Source organism: Podarcis gaigeae (genome assembly GCF_964106915.1).
Source record: "Podarcis gaigeae genome assembly, chromosome: 15".
In the NCBI taxonomy this organism is placed as follows: domain Eukaryota; kingdom Metazoa; phylum Chordata; class Lepidosauria; order Squamata; family Lacertidae; genus Podarcis; species Podarcis gaigeae.
The window spans coordinates 6,167,844-6,183,637 of NC_139692.1; the positions used below are offsets into that span (position 1 = coordinate 6,167,844).

Genomic DNA, 15,794 nt, shown 5'->3' on the forward strand with positions numbered 1-15,794 from the left:
AAGGATCTAGGAGTCTTGGTTGACCACAAACTTGACATGAGCCAACAGTGTGACGCGGCAGCTAAAAAAGCCAATGCAATTCTGGGCTGCATCAATAGGAGTATAGCATCTAGATCAAGGGAAGTAATAGTGCCACTGTATTCTGCTCTGGTCAGACCTCACCTGGAGTACTGTGTCCAGTTCTGGGCATCACAGTTCAAGAAGGACACTGACAAACTGCAACGTGTCCAGAGGAGGGCAACCAAAATGGCCAAAGGCCTGGAAACGATGCCTTATGAGGAACGGCTAAGGGAGCTGGGCATGTTTAGCCTGGAGAAGAGGAGGTTAAGGGGTGATATGATAGCCATGTTCAAATATATAAAAGGATGTCACATAGAGGAGGGAGAAAGGTTGTTTTCTGCTGCTCCAGAGAAGCGGACACGGAGCAATGGATCCAAACTACAAGAAAGAAGATTCCACCTAAACATTAGGAAGAACTTCCTGACAGTAAGAGCTGTTCGACAGAGCATGTTCTCACTGAAAGAGAGCACGGGTTGCGGATGGGGCTAACAGAACACCCCATAGTGCCAGGCAGAATAGATTCAAGAGCCTTGAATCAGATTGGAGGTTGGAGTTGCTGGGGTAAATAGGATGTTGCCAATTTAGGGGTGGGACCTGAGGTTATTTAAGCAAGGTCCACAGCTCATTACTTTCTCTTTTGCTGTGGACACCGGATCACATGGAGCACTGGGACTGTCTGGAGGACAGTGATTCAATCTTCTCATTGTCTGGTTACATTTATTTATTTCCCCCTTCTTTTAATCCTCTTTAGTCCCTTAAATAATTTAATTCCCCCCTTTTCCTGTTCGATTTCCCACCCCTTACCCTGCCCTGTGGGAAGATTCTCCCTGTATCTGTGGCTTGCCTTTCCCAATAGGGAGAGGGCCCCTGGTAGGGGCTTTCTTTTGCAAAAAGGTTTCCCCCATTTCTCCTGTTGTAAATTGTGGGGCTAGTCAGGGCTGTTCCCAGCTTAGCTGGAATCATTTTCGTTTATAGCACCCCCGAAGATTGGCTTTATTTGAGTGTGTGCAGCGCTGTTGGCCAAATATTAATCTAGCCTTGGGGGGGAGCACTATTTTGAGTTCTTTTAATATTGCTATGAGACTAAGATTCTCAAGAGCAGAGGCAGGGAGGCCTATTTGGCCTGCACATAACTTCCAAGCCTTGTCTGCTACAGGTAGCAGTTAATTGTTAAGTCTCTGACCTCTTAAGAATGTATCTTCTTGCAGGCTCAGTTGCTGCTAATGTATATCTGAGGCAGACAGGGCGGCAGAGGCTCTCTGTGCCTCCAATGACTATGAGCACTCTGTATATGCTCTTGAACTATGCTTTTCTGAACAAGTTTATTTTCGTTAAGTTTGTTTTGCCCTGATAGTGGCGACTGCCATTTTAGAGACGAGCCATTGTGGCTTAGTGGCTAAAGTGTAGGACTAGGACCTGGGAGACAGGGTTCATATCCCCCTCTTAGCCATTGTTATCACAAAACAAAACAAACTGCTCCTTTTGGGCTATTCTGTAGTTCGGCCCATTTGTGGTAAAGGAACTTTGGGTTTCTTGAAGGGGTGCTTCCCTCTAAAAGGGCAAGCAGGGGTACCTGGACAGGCTGTGGGCTACCTCAACTCTGCTATTTCACTGGAGACATTTATACCTGGCCTAGCAGGTGATCCTAGGGCTTTGCCCTAGAATTCGATGGCCTGGAAGCGTTTCCGGCCTGAATAGTGTCCCCATGTGGTCCATGAAGCATTGGTTTCACCGGTTCCTTACATGGTTTAGTTTTTGCAGACTATGACAGGGTTTTGCAGATGCCTCCAGAGCTTGCCTCTCCTGCAGGGGATGACTTGCGGACGCTCCAGGTGCCTTCTTCCATAAGGAAGCATCTTTGGAGGCTGCAATCCAGGAGGAGGGCAAAGAGGAGCAGGGATGATAATTCAGACATCACCTTGGACCTCTACAGGGGTCAGGGTGCGGCTGTCCTGCGTCTTTAGGGATCATCCTGGATAGCTCAGCTGGTCAGTGCATAGTGCCGGTAATGCCTAGGTTGCAGGATTGGTCCCTATATGGGACAGCTCCATGCTCCCCCATTGTTCTACCTGGACACTTAGGCCCAGTGTCGAGGGACTTTTGGTGGTTCCCTCACTGCGAGGGATTTGACAGGTGCCACGTTTGCAATATGCAAGCGGGAGAAAGCACCTTTGTGTGCCCGCATTGCAGTTTGCTCTGTGCATTGCAGGGCACAGCGCTGCACGGGCTGCATTTGCATTGTATTGCGTGAGAGATTTGCATTTGCATTGCACAGAGGTGTGCATTGCACGGAGGGTGTGTGTGTATTGCACAGAGTGTGTTGTTGCATTGCACCAAGTGTGTGAGCATTGCACGGAGTGTGTAGTTGCATTGAACGGAGGGTGTGTGTAGCGCACAGAGTGTGTAGTTGCATTGCACGGAGCATGTTGTTGCATTGCACGGAGTGTGTAGTGGCTTTGCATGGAGTGTGTGTGCATTGCACGGAGGGTGTAGTTGCATTGCACAGAGTGTGTTTTTTGCATGGCACAGAGTGTGTAGTTGCATTGCACGGAGTGTGTAGTTGCATTGCATGGAGTGTAGCTGCATTGCATGGAGGGTAGTTCCATTGCTCGAAGTGTGTTTTTGCATTGCACTGAGTGCGTTTTTGAATTGCACGGAGTGTGTAGTTGCATTGAACGGAGTGTGTAGTTGCATTGCACGGAGTGTGTAGTTGCATTGAATGGAGTGTAGTTGCATTGCACGGAGTGTGTAGTTGCATTGCATGGAGTAGCTGCATTGCATGGAGAGTAGTTGCATTGCTTGAAGTGCGTTTTTGCATTGCACGGAGTGCGTTTTTGCATTGCACGGAATGTGTAGTTGTGTTGCACGGAGTGTAGTTGCATTGCATGGAGTGTGTGTGTGCTGCACGGAGTGTTTTTTTTTTTTTTTTTTGCATTACACAGAGTGTGTGTCTGAAAAGGAAGCTGGCTCGGCGGCAGCTTTGTCAGGACTTCTTTAGGGGTTCTGGCCAGCGTCGGCCCTGTAAATTTACATATCATGATGGCAGCACAAGATGCCCCCTGCCCAAGAGGGGGCTGGAAGCTGGCAAGCAATAGCTCAATACCTTTTGCCCATATTCCCATTTTATTTTGGGATCCAGTGGATATCGTTGCTAAAACAAACCACTTGCCTATGGAGAAGCTGTCTGCCTTGAAGGAAGTTATTTTGTAATACTTCCTCTGTGGCAAGTGATGCTTCATCAGATCCGATCTTGCTGGATCACTTAATTAATCTTGCATGCAGAGTGGTTGCCCCAGGCCGCCCCTTCCCTTCCCACTAGGCCAGGCTGCCTGCGGCCTGAGGTCCCCTTACCTTTCTCATGCAATGGTTGCAATTCCTAAATGTTGAAGTCCCCTTGCCTTTCTCATGCAATGGGATCTCATGCAATGGTTGCAATTCCTAACTGTATGCAATAGTAGTTGGCCATGGCAGGATACCTGGAACTTGCACAGGGATTTTCAGGTTCATGCTGATGCTGCTGGATCTTTGCCCTTTGGATATTTATTATTATTATTATTATTATTATTATTATTATTATTTTCTTTCTTTCTTTCTTTCTTTCTTTCTTTCTTTCTTTCTTTCTTTCAGGAGCTGCTGGTGTGCAAAGCCATGGCCTCAAGCCCGGTGTGGTGAGGCAATCATGTGACCTAACTTTCCTTGAGTTTTCCCCATTGTAGTAACAGTTCACATGTGGCCCGAGGAGTTCAGTGAACATCGGATCTGCTTTTGGTCTGATAACCAGGCAGTGGTGAGCGTCTTGGCAAAACGGTCCTCACGCTCTAGCTGAGTCTTCGCCCCTCCACTTACGCTTTTGAGCTGCGCCGCTTAAGGTTTAATATTGTGCTTTCTGCTCCCGATTACGGGATCCTCTAATGATGTCACTGACACTCTATCCCATTTTCAGATGGAGCGCTTCAGATCCTGGGCTCCAGACACTCAGCTACTGCCAGACTTTTCCAGACCACCTGTGGCATTTTGACAACAATTAGTAATTACAGAGAGCAGCAGCTTCCATTTCCCCTTCTGCTTTTAGCTCTTATGGGAAGGCCTGGATGGATTTCTTAGCCTTAAGCTGGCAGTCCTTGGCCATTCAGATGAACTGGCCCCCATCCTCTGAGCAGATCCTGCAGTATTTGCTCCACCTGCTGCAGGTTGGGCGTGCTGTTATAACTATCAGAATTCTGTCCACTGCAATGTCTGTTATACTGAAGCTTTAATTTTCAGAGACCCTTGTAAAGTTTGTTGTGTGCAGGGCCTTGGAAGGTTGGAATAGGCTCCAACCTCATAGGACAGTGGGCAGAAAGTCGGTCAATTTTACCTATGCAGTATCTGCAACAAGTTAAAACTTATCTGCTGGTAAAAGATCAAGGCGAGTCTCCTTTCAGTATTCCATTGCATTTTGGTGCACTGAGGGTTGGGGAAATGGTTGTTGGAGCTAGCACGGGGCTGAGAGTCTGGAGGCTTATTGCTTCAGGACTTTTCCTTATCTGCTTTGGAGCTTGTCATTAGAGTTGGGAACTCTAAAACAGACTTAGTGGGCAGGAGTGCCACAATCTGGCTTCCTGTCACAGGTAAGAAGGGCCCTTGCCCAGTTATGGATACCAGAAATATTTGGCTTTTCATTCCCCTGGGGGCTGGCCCGCTCCTAGTGCGTAAAAATGGGTTCCTGTTAGACAGGCATCAATGTGCTTACGTCGTGCACCAGTTATTACGGCCTGCAGCTTGCCTACCGCTGAACACGCCTCATTCCTTCCAAATAGGGCTGCTGCAAAGGCTGCACACTGGGGGCCTGTCAGTAGACAGGATTGTGAAGTCATTGAATGTCTGATGCTGAGAAGGGTTATATCAGGAAGCGTCACAATGATGTCTGTGCTGATGCTTGTCTGTTATTTCCTTTTTTCATAGGAGCAGCTGTGCACATTTGGGCCACAGCTTTGTACGCTGGGCTGGCAAGCGCGCTGACGAGTCTGGACTGGGGCGCCATCGCAGTCTTCCTGCCCATGTGAACATATACTGGATGTCCAGATGGGGAATGCTTTGGGAGGAGATCCTTCCTTTGGCGGTCGAGTGTGACCTGTGCTGGTCCTCCCGCAGTGCTGGTGTAACAGCTGGACAAGGATGATTTGCCGTCTTCCTCCAGCATAAGTTTGCATTCCTGCATGCAAGAGGGCTTGGTTCGAGTTGATGGCAGCTCTCCCTGGACTCAAAATAATTTAAGGCATTGGTTCAAGGTGATCTGGAGGGGGGGTTGGAGCACCTGTCCCCTCCAATCGCTAGATGCGGTTGCTTTGGAATGCATTGCTCCCCCACAATGTTTGCTTGTACTGATGATATGGTGGGGCCCAGTCATCAGTGCTGCCCTGCTGAGGTCAGGTGCAGCTAGACGGGAACCAATGCCTAGACAAACTACCACCGAAGAGGCCGGAAAGCATGTTAATTCTTGCCACTCATGCAACGGCGCGTTCTCCTGGCAGGCCCTCCTGCGGCAATAGTGGTGCAGCTTGGGGAAAATGATTTGGTTTCCTCCTCATGTTATGGGTTACGTGCTGCCATCATTCAGGATCTAAAGGACTTGGCGGCCTTGGTGCCTGATTCCAGGCTTTTTTGGTCACAATTACTCCAACGCCGTAATTGGCGGGGTAGTCCCTGCCCAGTTGCCACCGAACGTGCAAGGAAGCGGATTAATTCTGCGGTGGGAAAGTTGGTGGTAGGACTGGGTGGGTTTGTGATTCCTCACCAGCGTATTACCTTCAAGGCCCTAGAGTTCTACAGGGCAGATGGGGTTCATCTTTCCCCTGCTAGGAATGATGTTTGGCTCGATTCGGTGGTGGCTGAGTTGAGGGTGAGGTTGAATTTGTGAGTGGTTGGCGGCGAGCGCAAGGGCTCTGGTGGCGGTTAGGCATTGGTTAAATTGGTTGGTGGAGGGGTGTGGATTGGCTGTGCCTACCCCTCCAATGCTGCTGCTGCTGGGAATTCCGTTAAAGGAATTCTGGGGCTTACCATCCCCTCGTCCAAACCCTTGGAGCAGGGTGTGGGCCGTGTAAGTTCCCAAGGAGCAAGCAGGGAGTAGCTGAGGGTCTGTTTCGCAGCCCCAGTTGTCCCTGGGGCTTGTTCGTCCACACGCTGACTCACGGGAGTCAGCGCTGTCCCCCAAGGCGGGGGGGGGGGGACAGCTAGTCATAACCAGTGCCTAAGCAACCACTCACAATCTTGTATGATAATAAAGTTGTGGCCAAAAACCTTAAACAAAAATTAAGTGTGATGTGTGAGTTATTGGGGAAGGGGTGTACTGGGGACCTCAGCACGCAATGGAATTTGCTGCCAAGGAGTGTGGTGGAGTCTCCTTCTTTGAAGGTCTTTAAGCAGAGGCTTGACAACCATATGTCAGGAGTGCTCTGATGGTGCTTTCTGCTTGGCAGGGGGTTGGACTCGATGGCCCTTGTGGTCTCTTCCAACTCTATGACTCTGATTCTATGATTATATTCTATGATTCTATGTTGCACAAAATGGTTTTGTTTTACTAGATACATTTCAGACAAAAATCATGAATGGAACCTCCCCTGCAAATATAATAATAACAACAACACACACAGGAATTAGGCTGTTCTGTGTGCTGTCACTATTTCCACTTAAATGTTCAGGAACAGAAAGGTACTCAGGGCACGGGCACACACACACACAAAAAAAAAACACACGGAACGGGTGAGTTTTAATGTTGTACAACAGAGGACACCAGTGCAACAGTTGCTCTAGTGGACACTTTTTCTACAACAAATTGCACAATCTATTGTGCAATAATGTAATGCATTCTCTGGAATGACAATGTTCTGCAAAGCATTTCACCAGTGGAACAAGCAGTGCTTTTTCCTAGAAAAATCGTGCTGTTACTTACCATGAAGCTGTTACAATATGTGCCACACTTTTCATACAGTCATACCTCGTGTTGCGTTAGGTTCCTGTTGCGTCTTTTTGGATTGCGAACGTGGCAAACCCAGAAGAGTATACTTTCAGGTTTTGCCACGTGCTCATGTGCAGAAACGCTCTGCGTTCTTCGCACATGCACAGAAGCACTCTATCGTGCTCCGTGCTTGCGCAGAAGCACCGCTCTAGTTGCTGAGTTTTCAGGGTGCGAATGGATCATGTCCACAACTAGAGGTACCACTGTATATTCTCCAGTGTCAGTGCCCTGCAGCTGTTCATTGCTCCTCACTACTATATATGCAGTTATAATGGGGGGGGGGGCGCTAAAGAAACTAAATTTGTAGCAAACTCTTCAAGTGGGTGTTTTCCTCCCCTTTATGGGTCACTAAGCGTCTGACACAACTAAACGACTAAACAACAACAACAGCAAAGCACATTATACTCTCACTAAATGGAAAGTGTGTGTATGTGTGCCTGGAGGGAGAAGAAAGTATGATAACTTTCAGTGTCTTACATGTGCATATTTGCAGGTTTTACATGTACTGGAGCCACATGTTTGTGGGGTGGTGTTGCCAATAAGGCAGAAAGGTCAAGATGTCACACTTGTCCATGTTCAAAGAAGGAAGTTGCACATCTCTCCTGATGATATGTTAATCTATCTGATTTCTAAATTGCATCACCACCACCACAAGGGAACCAGAAAGATATACAGTTTTGATAACGGTCACACAAGAAGAGGGATGCTGAGTCTGCAATGTTGACATATACTCAGAATCCTGTAGTGATTTCATGCTCTTTATTGTAGCTTGTAAAACAGTGATTGAATTGCCCCCCGAACCGCAGTCTTTTATATACAGTGGTACCTCGGATTACATACGCTTCAGATTACATACGCTTCAGGTTACACACTTTGCTAACCCAGATATAGTGCTTCAGGTTAAGAACTTTGCTTCAGGATAAGAACATAAATCGGGCTCTGGTGGCACGGTGGCAGCAGGAGGCCCCATTAGCTAAAGTGGTGCTTCAGGTTAAGAGCAGTTTCAGTTTAAGAACAGACCTCCGGAACGAATTAAGTACTTAACCCGAGGTACCACTGTACATTATTTACACAATGAATCCCATCTGATTGGCTGATTCTGCTTCACTCCTGGAGCCTGATTGGTCTTTTCCTGCAGGCCAATCAGCTGTTGCATTCTAGGACCCTACTTGCCCATTGTTCTAGGATCCAAGCTTAGTACATAACAAATGTCCTTCACCCCATTCACCCTGACAGCAGAGAAGGAATCACCATTCACTCCTGTTTCCTCTGTTCCCTCCGCCCGCCCCCTTTGTTGAAAGATGCTAAGCTACTTCCAGTATGTTGGTTGGGTACAAGTACAGCACTTCTCGATTTTAACCTTGGCATGCATGAGTGCGTGTGGGTTCAATTAATGTCTGATGAGCCCTCTTACATTCTCCTCCCCAGCCTTCCACTATCCATTGTGGATGCTTCAGCTGGAGTTGGAGTGGCTGGCCTGAAAGCAGCTAACCCTTTTAAAAGGGGAGGGGAGTCTGCCTCCCTCCTGATAGATAGCACACTCTCTTCTCTCTATCTGCCTGTTCCGCCTCCCACTTCATTATTCCGATTTCCTCCTCTTTTTGTAAAAGCAGCTTAGGCTTTCCAGAATGAAGATGCCTATTTTTTGTCCCCACCCTACAGCTTGCTGTGAACCCAGGAGAGAGACGAGAAGAGGGGGAGAGGTGGGGGAGATTTGCTGACTGACTATAGCCCTTCTGAGTTAGTAATAGACCCATATGGAGTTACCCCACCCAGCCCCTCTTATTTACCTTTAAAATGCACTGAGAGAGTGAGAGGGGGGTGGGATGAGAGGAAGCACCACCCCATGTCCTCTGCAAGGATCAAAGGGAATTAACAACAAAACGAAACAAAAATGCTGGCACATACAAAGTCTGTGACTTCAAATGACATTCAAAAAGAAATGCAATTACCTGCTGTAATTAGCAGTGTGTCGTTCTTTCATTAAAAAAAAAAGACAAACACCCCCCCAAAGGAGGGTGGGGAAACGAGGAGAGAAAAGATGTAGGTGCCTATTCCTCTGTTCCATAGTGCAGCCAGAGTAAAATGGGAGACACAGCCTGGCACTGAATGTCCAGGGTATTATTTTCTTCTCCCTCCAACCAGGCCCTTCATTCTCCTATGCACCAAAACCAGCCATCACTGGGTCCTACCTACCCCTGGAGCCAGCACAGGGACCCTGCTCATTCCTGCAGTGTCCCCTCCTGCTCTGGTCTCCTTGCCATCCACCTGGTCTGAGGAGGGAATCGGCCTTTGTCAATCGAGGGAGAGAGACAGAAAGAACTTGCTCACTCTGGCTTCTGCTGCAACAGGATGAGGTGCCATGGCATGCTTATTTCCATTGCTAAATTGCATGGGGGGGGCACTGGCAGAGGAAGGGAGGGGCGGCAGGAGCGCACAGCCCCTGGCACCATAGGGAGGGGGTACCATCGCAATCGCCCCCGGACACATGCTATGCACCCTCCCCACCGCACGGGTGCCACACCCCCGTAGGTGGCGTGCCACACCCCTGGGATGCGTGCCAGCCATGCCCCCGCCTGCTCTCCACCCCCGGTACCGGAGCATGCAGCTTCGCTAATGGGGGGAGTTGCCAGTACTGCGTAGTGTTGAGTTCCACCGGGGAAAAAGCACTGGGGACAAGTCTATCACTAAGTAACTTTAACTCAGATCTGGAGCTCTGATACAACTTTCATATTTTCTTTTTTAAAAAAATGAAAATACAATAACTGTAGCTTGCAAGAGTGGAATAATACCCCATTTTCCCACATAGCACTTCAAGTAATATGATCAATATATTTGTCTGCTTTCCTTTGGGTGGCTGAAGCTACACTGCATTGTCACTTACATTGCTCGATGCATGTTGAAATTAATAAGGAGAAGGGCGAGCAATCCAGAGAACATCATTTCCACAAAAGGCATTTCTTCTTCCAGTACCGAGCGCCACTTTGAAAGGAGAAACATGAAAATGGTCTGCAGTGTCTGAAGTTAAAAGGCAGTAACAGCTGCTAATAAAATATTAGGCCTGAACATTCTGAAAGAAGTAGAAGTAGAAACAAATTTCAAAGGCAGGCTGTTTCTGGAGCTCTTCTTAGTATTTTACATCAAAATGTGCATTCAGTTATTAAGGCCAAGTCAAGTAGAAAGCATCTTAGATCCGCTTGTTCATTAAGGCTACAAAGTCCAGTTTTTCTGAGCTTCAAAGTCCAGGGAAATTCCCTCCAGAGCACTGGATGATATAAAGTTTGTGTGTCCCCCCCCCCCCCATTTCACCTTCTGTCATTATCAACCACTTTCGATTCCCACAATGAGGCCATGGAAGTATCAAAAACGTAACTAGATTTAAAAGGGCAATTCTGGGAAATACTGGTGAGCCCATTGTGTCATCTCTGCTCTTTGCAAGCAATTAATTTGATCTGTGTGATACAATTAATCTGTATCTCTGATACAAACCGAACTTGATCTCCACCTTTTAGACTAATGTGCAGGTGGGAACTTAGCTATCTGATAGGAGTTTGCACACCCTGAGTGTTAAAATGCAGTCCGTTCTCAGTTTTTTAAAAAAACTAAAAGATTTTTAGAATGTGTACTTTGAGAGAAAAACAGTTTGAAATAGATGGAATTTTTTTGGACAGGTTTTTTTTTAATGCAAGAATTGGACAGGATGGACTTATGGGCGTCCACATGTGAAACTGTCATGGAATGGAAATAGATTGGTTCACCCAGCCCTATATTTAATTCTGAAACTTGCCATTTCAGGGGTGAGTCCTATGTAAGTATGGGCATTCTGAATTTTAATTGCTATCAGTATCAGCGGGTGATCAACTATACTGACAGTTGAAAATATCTAACATCTTCTGTTTAGAATTCTCACATCATGGACTTCGGATCCTAGTTGGATTGAAATATTATCTACCCAAAGATGGGAAATTGTAACTCTTGATAGTAAATTGTATCCCCACTCAGGTGTTCAGCTGAATGTGTGAAGGCACAAACTGTGTAAAGCAGCAGAACTGGGGGAACCTGTGGCCCTCCAATGTTAATGGACTCCGGTTCCCATCATCCTTGACAATTGGCCATGCTGGCTGTGGCTGTTGGGAGTTGGAGTTCAGCCACATCTGAAGGGTCACAGGTCTCCCATCAATGCTGAAGAGACCTTGAGACCATTCACATGTGGCCCACTCCCAGTGTCCTCCTGAGTTCCATACCCACTCCCTCACTCATAAAACAAAGGGAGAGCCCTGCTGGATCAGTCCAACATCCTGTTCTGACAGCGGCCAACAGGATGCTCATGGGAAGCCTAGAAGCAGGACCTGAGCACAACATCATTCTCCCCTCCTTTGGTTTCCAGCAACTAGAATTCAGAAGCATACTGTCTCTAACATGGGAGTTAGAACATAGCCATCAGAATAGTAACCACTGATAGCCTTTTCTCCATAAAGTTGTCTAATCCTTCTGATCTTTATACATTCAGCACCAAAGTCTGAAAGGAGATGCTAAGGATGCTTAGCTGAAAGTGCTTAGAAACCTCCCTGTGATCAAAAACCATAATCAGAATAGCCACCATCAGAGTCTTCCTTTAAACACTTACTATAAATATGCAGCTGTCAAGAGTGAAAGCTGTGGGTTTGTGGGAATGGGGTGTGTGTACTTTACATTTGACAATATGTACATTTATTACCCATAGGGACGCGGGTGGCGCTGTGGGTAAAACCTCAGCGCCTAGGACTTGCCGATCATCAGGTCGGCGGTTCGAATCCCCAGGGCAGGGTGCGCTCCCGCTGCTCGGTCCCAGCGCCTGCCAACCTAGCAGTTCGAAAGCACCCCCGGGTGCAAGTAGATAAATAGGGGCCGCTTACTAGCGGGAAGGTAAACGGCGTTTCCATGTGCTGTGCTGGCTCACCAGATGCAGCTTGTCATGCTGGCCACGTGACCCAGAAGTGTCTTCGGACAGCGCTGGCCCCCGGCCTCTTAAGCGAGATGGGTGCGCAACCTCAGAGTCGGACACGACTGGCCCGTACGGGCAGGGGTACCTTTACCTTTACACTTATTACCCATAGAACAGTAACTTATGAAATGGTCAATTCAGAGCCTTAGACATTAGAGCCAGAATATTTTCATTCAGATAAAAATAAAACAACAAAGAAAAAAATCTATAAGCACGTTTGGATTGTTAACACTAATATATTGTTAGCATCTGTTTGTCTTGAGAAACAATAGAGTATGGAGAATCGCAGCCATACTGTGGATGCAGAGACTGGTAACTCATAACTGTTGCCTTTGTATGGTAGGCTAGCTTCTACACACATTCACAAGCCGCTCTCTAGCCTTCATCCTGGGAAGCAAGAGGCATTACAGGAGTTCAAGACATTCCAGCCAGGCAAAAACACTCAAGGAGGATTCAAAACAATGCCAATAGGGGATGTGAGCTGTGGAGATTGCGGAGGGGGGGAGGGCGGTGCCCTCGGGAGAGTCCTGGGGTGTAGATAGAGAGAACTGGAGGGCCACATTTGGCCCCTGAGCCTGAGATTCCCCATGCCATATAAATATCAAGGTGGGGTGCAATAAATAAAAACACACGTTTTATGTTGCAGTAAATGGATGATGATCAATAGATGTATCAACAGTCCCTCGGTGTTTAAATTACAAAGTACTTTATTGCTGCAAACATCCTGATCTCATGCAATTCTGTATCAGGGCATGCAAATCCTTTCAACTTCATTTCCCATTTATACTTACATGACCAAGTGAAACATAAGGCAGAATGAAGAAAGATTTTTGTTTCAAAGCACAGATGGGAGTCAGGTGCACAATTCTCATCAATTTTCAGTCAAACGTTTCTCTCGGAGTGCTTCTTGAAAATGCGTAGGTTCTTTTTAAAAAAATGTTAACAAACCTTGAGCGCTGATGGACATTTCACTACATAGAGGAAGGAACTGTGGAATATCTGTGAGCTGTGGAACGTATGTGAAATATGATAATGTAAAACAGTAGGTTTGGCAAATTTTCTCAAAATATTACTGGTATTGAGGCAATGTTGGTCATTTCCCCCTCTCCCAGGGGACATAATATTTCTCCCCACCGCAAAACAATCCCCCCTCTAGCACTTTCACTTTAAAAATGGAAAAAGGTGAATCCAATACAGTCCTGTCTTCTTCTGCATCAGGGAATCCCCATTACACACACACAATTTTGTATGATTTCAAATAACAGTATATAAAAATATTTTTGTTCAGAGTCTTATGTTATTTCTGAGCCCTTCCATATGAATATGTGGCCTGACTACATTCCAATTAGTTCTATAAGCTCTGCATGCAATGCATACTCTTTCCTTTAGTGCAATAATTTTATTGCACTACATTATCGTGTTAAAAATAAATACAATGGCTCCCAGCACTCAGGCTGAGCTGTTTTTGTGCTTTTGCCTCTGCCTGTCCATGCTTTTCACTGTTTAAAATGTTGCTGATATAATTTGAAATATAGTGTGCCATTTTCTGGACCAAATCTTGCTCACCAGGCAGATTCCAACCTGACAATATGCTAGCATGTTTTATTGACTGAGACTGATTTTAAATTAAATAGCATAATACTCTACATTAAACATTTGAAAGAAAACACTGTCAATAAAAATGGAAAAAAGTCAAATTCAAACAATCACCCCCTCTACAGCATTTCTCCCTCTGCCTACAGTAAATCATTTCTTGTCAGTAGTCTTAAGCCATAAAACTGCAAATAAGGCATTCTGTGCCTAAAATTGATTTCTATCGAGAACTATACCTCCGTGCAACTTAATTTGTAACTGACACGAATTGCCAACAACAGACTTCGCATAGATGACAGTAAGTAATTTCACTGCATATTGGTAGTCTTGCATCTTCAATCTAAATGGGGCCTTTTCCCAAACCATTTCCAGTGTGTGGCACCTCAAATAGAAAGCTATTTGGATGAAATTGAAGTAGAAGCTAAATAGCTGTTGCAGGAGTACATAGCAGCAAGAGTTCAGCTCTTATAAAGTTTAAATTCCCCCCTTCTCCCCATTTCTTTTAACATTGATTACAGCAGTGGATGATTTGGACATTTAGAAAGTAAGTTCTGCTTGCCTCATCTCAAAAAGGGATATTATAGAATTGTAAATGGTTCAGAAAAGGGCAACCACTGTGACATGGGGTGGGGTGGGGGGGTGGAGCAAATCCCTTGTGAGGAAAGGCTGCAACATTTACGGTAATTTAGAGAAGAGGTGAGTAAGAGGACACAAGATAGAGGTGTATAACTCTCTCACAACTCTAGAACTCAGGGAACATCCAAGGAAGCTGAGTGCTGGAAGATTCAGGACAGACAAATTAGATTCTGGTGAAGAACAACTGGACCTGCAACATAAATGCTGCAGTGCAGATTATTTCTGCTCAGGGTGCCAGCCCTGTCCTCCTCCCCAATATACCATTCCATTTTCACTTCCTCCGTATTTTCTGCTCCTCTTCTTCCTAGCTAAATTCTGTGAACATTGAATATTGAACATGCTCATTTGTTATTGGCCTGCTTTTGGAGTCCTCTTCAGGTTTTGCTCCTCCTCCCTCCTCCTGCTTCTGTAAAACTGGATGGCCAACTGGATGCCAGTGGGACTCGTCCAATCATTATCTCAATGCAACAGAACTCTCCCCTCCTAGCAGTTATGCATTGGAATATGTGTGGTGTGTTCGAGGGCAGGTTGTGGCCATCACCTACCCCTCCCCTTTTGGGTATTCCGTTAAAGGGATCTGGCAGTCATGGATCCTGTCCGATGCCCTGCTGGTGTCTAGGGCCATGGCATGACCCCTGGTGATGTCAGGGGAAGCTTCCAGTTGTATTTGCATCAACAAGCTCCTCCCACTGGTTGTTAACCCACTAATGACCCCCGCAGAGTGGAGATCATTTGATCCAATGCCTAAGCCAATACCAATACCACTCACATGCTGTAACCAATAAGGTTGTGGCCTTATTTAGCCCATTAACCTAAAATACATATGTCCTTGTGTCTTATTTATCTCTAAGTGGGTGGCGGGTCCTCGACTCACAACAGAACTCTCCCCTCCTACAGTTGCCCATCAACTGGAATTCAGAAGTGTTCTGCATCTGACAGTGGAGATAGAACATAGACATCAGAGTTAGAAGCCAATGATGGCTGTATCCTCCATGAATTTGGGCAATCCTCTTTTAGAGCCATCCAAGTTGGTGTCCATCACTGCCTTCTGTGGAAGCAAATTTCACAGATTAAATGTGTGCTACATGACGTACTTCCTTTTCTTGCTTCCTTATGACAGATTCAGTGATACATGAAAGTAAACATATTGTGCTTGTGCAGTACATAAAAAAGGGGGGGGGGTGTCAGCAAATGGCTTATTATTTCAATGTGAGTGACTGAGACATAAGAGAAGAGACCTATTAGAAAGTGATTTTATAATGCAGGTTGCCAGGTTACAGAGGAACTTCTCAGTGTGAAAGTGTACACTTGTTGACACTTCACCCTAAAGTAGATGGCATTGGGAAAACTGGGGCTCCTCAAATGGACAGGAGCCTTTGGGGAGAAGAAAAAACAGCAGGCAGGAGAGGAAGAATACTCATTCCTCTAGTGGCCACTTCTACTCTGCAAGTCTCTTTCCAGGCTACAAGGAATATAGCCTTAGGTCTGGAGGTTCCAATATGGTACTAGTGGAATGATGTCTCA

At 46.2% G+C, this 15,794-nt stretch overlaps 1 long non-coding RNA gene across 1 annotated transcript; it reads left to right on the top strand.

Moving 5' to 3' along the window:
• Positions 1 to 2,458: 2,458 nt before the first annotated feature.
• On the top strand, positions 2,459 to 2,974 carry LOC310832034. The gene is made up of 3 exons (XR_014558114.1): positions 2,459 to 2,674; positions 2,720 to 2,789; positions 2,828 to 2,974. It is a non-coding gene; the product is annotated as an uncharacterized lncRNA (long non-coding RNA).
• Positions 2,975 to 15,794: the final 12,820 nt, after the last annotated feature.